General features: G+C 50.0%; 1 protein-coding gene across 1 annotated transcript in view; it reads right to left on the bottom strand.

Annotated features, from left to right (window-relative positions):
* The window catches only part of RREB1 (ras responsive element binding protein 1), a gene marked incomplete at its 3' end in the record, with an annotated part of 41,893 nt that overhangs the window by 4,640 nt on the left and 31,449 nt on the right, over window positions 1-5,804 (bottom strand). The window lies entirely within an intron of this gene.

Below are 5,804 nucleotides of genomic sequence, written 5' to 3'. Positions count from 1 at the left end.
TTTCCCTACCCACACTTCATTTCTTCTTTTTCTTAACTTCTCAAATGCCAAGCTCAGCTAAAAAAAATAAAAAGTTTCTCCCACAAAGCAGACCTGCATTCAAAAACTGGAAGCTGTTGGAAATGCAGCTCTGCTGCAGGCAGGAAGGACCATGGACCAGCATTTGGCCAACACGTCGACAAACCAACCTCCTGCCTTTTAAACAGCTGGGATGGGAGCTCTGCAGCACCACAGGGCACGTCCAGGCTGCTCAGCAAGTGACACGGTTTCACTCAGCAGGGTTCCTTGTGGTCACAGCTCCACAGAAACAACCACCAGAGAACACAAAGCAGTCAGATTTTGCTGCTGAGAGGATTATAGGCACTAGGAGTTTTTCACAGGTTTCCCCCTGCCTTAGTTCTCCCCATACTGCCTTCACCCTCCACATCAAGGAAAAGGACATGTGCCTACTCATTAAAAAAACATCCTGCAATTAGAAAGGACTTCTGACAAAATCCTGGAACCGCCCCCTCCCTGTCCTGTCCCTGACAAACTCCCATTGTTGTTCTTTTCACCACTAGGTAAACTTCCAGAGACCTTTTTTTATTCCCTGAAAACGAAGAGAGAACCAAGTCACCCACGAAGCCATTGGGCTCATGGCCTCCATGAAAGAGGCAAGAGTGAAGTGTATGCACCATGGCCTTTGGCATCATGGTACCCAAAAGGCTGGGACAGAAATAATGTGATGTGCTGGAGGTTTGATCTGTTTTATCTCCCCCGTCAATCCCCTCGCATCCTACCTTGATCATTATTGCCAGCATAGTCCCTGAATTCCATGAAATACCACACCAGTGCCATTTAGAAAGCAAATGTTTACTTAAAGAGGTCTGCTGACTGTGACAAGAGTCTCTGGTGGTGGTGGTGAGGGGTGGGAATGCCAACACATCGTGCTCCTCCAGCTCCAGGACCTACAGCTCTCCCCCAGCTCACTTGGCAGCCCCTGTTCCGTGAGGCCAGGCATTCATCTCCAGCAAAACAAAACCACCAAACCACCACAACTGCTGGGGGAAAGGGAGGCTGTTAAAGGGTTACAGCAGTCACCTGAATGAACAGCTTGCAGGCTACTTTTAGAGGTGATGACAAAGCCTCCTGTGAAAGCCAGCAGTGCTTCTGGCATGCTCCTCCTGCTCCGTCAGCACGTGGATGGTGAGGACTGGAGAGCACCACTAGGAACATGGTCTTTGGGGCCTCACCTTGGGGTGTCCTGAGGCACCTCCCCAGCCCCTGACCTCCCTGGGGCCAGCACCCCTGTATCCTGTATGTGACACGTTGAGTTTCAGCACTGGTTTATGCAGGGCTCCCACCAAAAGCTGCACTTGAAAGTGAATCTTTCAGAGCAGGGCCCCCGTGTGAAAGTCCTTCAGCTACACCTGTATCAGCTGCTATGCCTCAGGACAGCAAAAATTTGCAATTTAAAAATGGTGTTTTCCACTCAAAGGGAACTGCCTCCCCTCCCCCAAAACAAGAGGAATACATCCTGAAAAGGGAATGGGTACTTTCTCCTCAGAAAGGAGACTTTATAATGCACAGAATTCATCACCCCTCTGTATTTTTCTCTCTTTCCTCCTCACTTTTCTTTTCCTTGCTGTGAGTGAAGCAGCAGTGAGCAAAAAGAGAAGTGGGGAAGAGGATTAAACTCTTTTTCCATTTGGTCAAACAGAAGCTCCTGGCTGAGACAAGAGACATCCAGATGAATCAGTCCTGTCACCTGAAGATGCAGGCACTCCAGGGCACAGACACACACCCTGGCTCAGCACCTTCCCCTGTGTCACGGGTGACAGGATCACACAGGAGGGACCTGTGGATGCCCTCCTCTGGAGTCCAGGAACATCTCAAAAGGCAGCCAAAGCTTGGGGAGATGGAATAAAAACAGCCAGAGAAAAGCTCCCCCTGAGAGCCATGGAGGGGACTCTCCAGGGTGGGCACCAGTGGCCACGTTGGCAACTTGCTGGCCAAGGACAAGGGAGGTCCTTGTAAAGCCACCACCTCGGGAGGTCTCTCAGGCTCTGCAGACCTCACTTGGGCTCCACAGAATCACAGAGTCACACGCTGCTTTGGGTGGGAAGGGACCTTTCCAGGTCACCTAGTCCAACCCCCTGCAGGGAGCAGGGACATCTGCAGCTAGAGCAGGGGGCTCAGAGCTTGGTCCAACCTCCCCTGGGATGGTTCCAGGGATGGGGCATCGACCACCTCTCTGGGCAGCCTGGGCCAGGGGCTCACCACCCTCAGGGTCAAAAATCTCTTCCTTTTGGTCTAAATCTATCTAGCTTAAATCTCCCCTCAGCTTATCAGCCTTCCCTGTGGATTCAAACTTCAAACCATTCACCCAAACATGCACAACACTTGTTTCACCTGGGTGTATTTTGGTTGAGTTCCCTCCCCTCAAGCCCCAGCTTCTCCCAGGTGACCTGAGCTCTGGGTTCCATTAGTGATGCAGGTGCAGATGCAGCCACGTCCCACCTCCAAGAAAAACCTGCAGGTACCAGGCTTCAAACCTCAACTAGTTAAGGCAAGTACCTGCTGCACTGGCTATGGCTTGTGTGGACTGAAACTGGGGTAAGCTGCCATGCCCAACAGTGCATTAACTGGAAGATTTATTTCTTTTTTTAAAGGAAGCCTAACCATTCATTTCTCTGTTTTGTCATCAGTATCATGTTCCATCTTTAGCTCGTGCCAGTGCCTATGCTGCTTTTCAAACTAAAATTGCCATCTGTAAAGGAGAAGAGGAAGGAATCCGAGGTGATAGGAATGTTTCTTCATCTTGCTTAAACAAACAAATAAATAACAGTGCAAAGTCTGAAAAGCCCAGCCTAGCAAATAAATCATCTGCAACATATGGTAATACTTTGCTCAAGATGAACTTTTAAAAAAAAAAAAACCAAAACAACAAAACCAAACCACCAATTCCCCCTCCTTCTCCTCACGATTTCACAAGTCTGCTGGGGTGCAGTGCCAAGTCAAACACGGATGGCAGGGCTGGGAACAGGTTCTGAGGGTGTCAGCAGAACAGGCAGAGCAAGGGCTCGACACCTGAGTGGAGATAAAAGCTCACAAGGTAGGTTTCCAGAGGCACAAAGAAAAGCTGCTGTGTTACCCTGGGACTGTGAGCCTTGGCCACGGGTTTTCCCTTTTTCCCCTAAATATGATTACTACACCGAGCACCTTTTTTTGGTTTATTGGAATCCAGACAAGGTCTCTGTGTAAAAACAGGCTGTTAAAAAAGCTTTCGGCTAAATTAAGTTGGTATTCTTGAAATCTGTGATGCTAATTGGGATGGAAAAGCCTTTTAATGGGCTTTAGGAAAGAGTTGAGGCTTTGTGCAGCCTGTTGAAGGGGCAAGGCAGGATTTGCCACGCTGGGGACAAGCAGCACCTATGCAAGAAGGGTTTACATAAGTGATGCCTGTTGCCTGGCATTACACTCTCCTCTCAGCCAATTCCACTTTGTCACCAGTGGAAGTAGCTTTTTTTTTCCTTAAGGAAAGCCATTTTAGCCAGAAAATGCACAAGTGACATGAGTAAATCTTGATTCTGATTAAGGATAATGCAGTCAAACATCCACTCCCTCTAAATTTCCTATTTCAGAAGTTGAGAGAAGGCCAAATATTTACATCCATCGTTTTGTCACCAAGAAATCCAACAAACACCCTGCTTGGCATTATCTGGGGAAGGAAAAAGTGACATTTTACATTCTTCTGCTTATTCTCCTGAATAAGGCAGACCAAAACCTGAAGTTCTCCCCCCTGCACCTCACTGATACAACACTGGCCCATGCTGTGGATGTGGACAAATGAAAGCAGCGTGGATTTCCAGGCCTTATCTCCAACAAAAAAAAAACCCTCAGCAGCATATTGTTCCCTTCCTGTCCGTGCTTTCAGCAGCTGCCACAAACAGGAGCAAGGAAAACAAAACAAGAATGAAACATATCCTGAGACAGAGTCATTAATAAACACAGTTAGGTTAGTAAGTCATCTAACGCCTCCCACTGAAATCCCTAATTTCTCCCTTTAGCATTATTATTCTCCTTTCTGCCTCACACTATGTGGAGAATTCATGCAGGTAGCCAGGCAAGCAAAGAAAATCTTGCTTTGCCCAAAAACAATGCAGCTGGGCAGAACAGAGCTGGGTGATTCCCTGCTGTTGAGTCACCAGGGCTGGGAGGGATCCAGCAACCTGCACGGCGTGGAGGCCACCAAGGAGGGGGAGATGGACCAGGGAGGGGTTAAAACACAGGGGCTGTCACCACTGCTGGAAGAAAAACTAGATAATAGACAGAGTCCCCTTCAGGAAGGGATTCCCATGTTTCTAAGCTTTTTTTGAGGCAAAGGGAGGGAGAGGAAAGAGAGCAAATTGGTTTCTGCTCCTGTGTGACCCCACCCAGGCCCAGATACTCATCTTCTTTTGGATGAAAAACCCTCCCTGGCTTCCACACCCAGGGCCCTGGGAAATAACATCCAGCAGCTGCACTAATCTCTCCCACTTGCTGCAGCTGAGCGATGGAAAAGCAGCAGCAGTGCTTGTGAAGGCTGCTCCTGCCTCCTCCCGGGGCTCCCTTCAACCCTCTCCCTCAAAGCAGCACAGAACTGCTTACAGGTTGGAAGAGACCTTTTAAGATCATCAAGTCCAACTGTGCTGGGGGGCACTGCCAGGTCCCCACTGCCCCGTGTCCCTCACCCCACATCTCCACGGCTTGGAAACCCCTCCAGGGGTGGGGACTCCACCACTGCCCTGGGCAGCCTGGGAAACAACCCTCAAGGGGAAGAAATTGTTCCTCATGCCCAATATGAACCTCACATAGGGCAACTAGAGGCCATTTCCACTTGTTTGCAGAGCCCGACCCCCCCCTGGCTCCAGGCTCCTGTCAGGAGCTGTGCAGAGCCAGAAGGTCTCCCCTGAGCCTCCTTTGCTCCAGGCTCAGCACCCCCAGCTCCCTCAGCTGCTCCTCACCACACTTGGCCTCTAGACCCTTCTCCAGCTTCATTGCACTTCTCTGGTCACACTCCAGCCCCTCAAAGTCCTTCCTGGAGTGAGGGGTCCAAATCTGAACCTGGGATTCCAGGTGTGGCCCTACCAGTGCCAAGTCCAGGAGGACAATCCCTGCCCTAGTCCTGCTGGCCACACTGCTTCTAAGAAGCCACCCTTGGGTGCAGCAAAGCCTGATGAAAGCACCGAGCCAGCCCTATTAATAGAGGGATGCACAATCCCCTGTGGAATTCCTACAGCCGTGCTGTGGTCCAGGCAAGAAAAGCTCCCTGCAGGAGCCAGGGGAGATGTGACAGAAACCAGGGTGATGATGTTGTCCTTCAGAAACCTGTCAGCATGCTGCAGGGCCAGCAGCTGCACTGGCCCACCCTGACTCCCACAGGCAGGAGGAACCCACGTGAACTTAACTGCTCAAAGGTTCAGCAAAAAGGCATGAGACACCCCCTGCCATCTTTTAACTTCCCTTATGTGTGAGGAAAATAAAATCAGGATGGAGATTTCACTCCTTCCTGAGAGTGCAACAAACTGCCCGTGCCAGGGACACTCCAGCAGTGCCAGATTCCAGTGCCTCATCCTGCCATTCCCTTCCACAGAACCAACAGCAACGAAGGACAGATGAAGGGAAAATGGGGCACGGCCTGCAGACACTTGCACAAACATTTTCTCACAATGACCTTTTTACTTAATAAAGATCAAAGTTTTAAAAACCCAGAAGTATCAAGAAACTTGAGGCTGGTTCCTTCTTGTCCTGTTGCTTTGTGGCTTTTGTGGCAGGGCCGGCCC

Source organism: Merops nubicus, unplaced genomic scaffold (assembly GCF_000691845.1).
Source record: "Merops nubicus isolate BGI_N331 unplaced genomic scaffold, ASM69184v1 scaffold11263, whole genome shotgun sequence".
NCBI classification, from domain to species: Eukaryota; Metazoa; Chordata; class Aves; order Coraciiformes; family Meropidae; genus Merops; species Merops nubicus.
The sequence above is the reverse complement of the archived record's forward strand: the minus strand, read 5'-3'. Positions and strand labels throughout refer to the sequence as shown.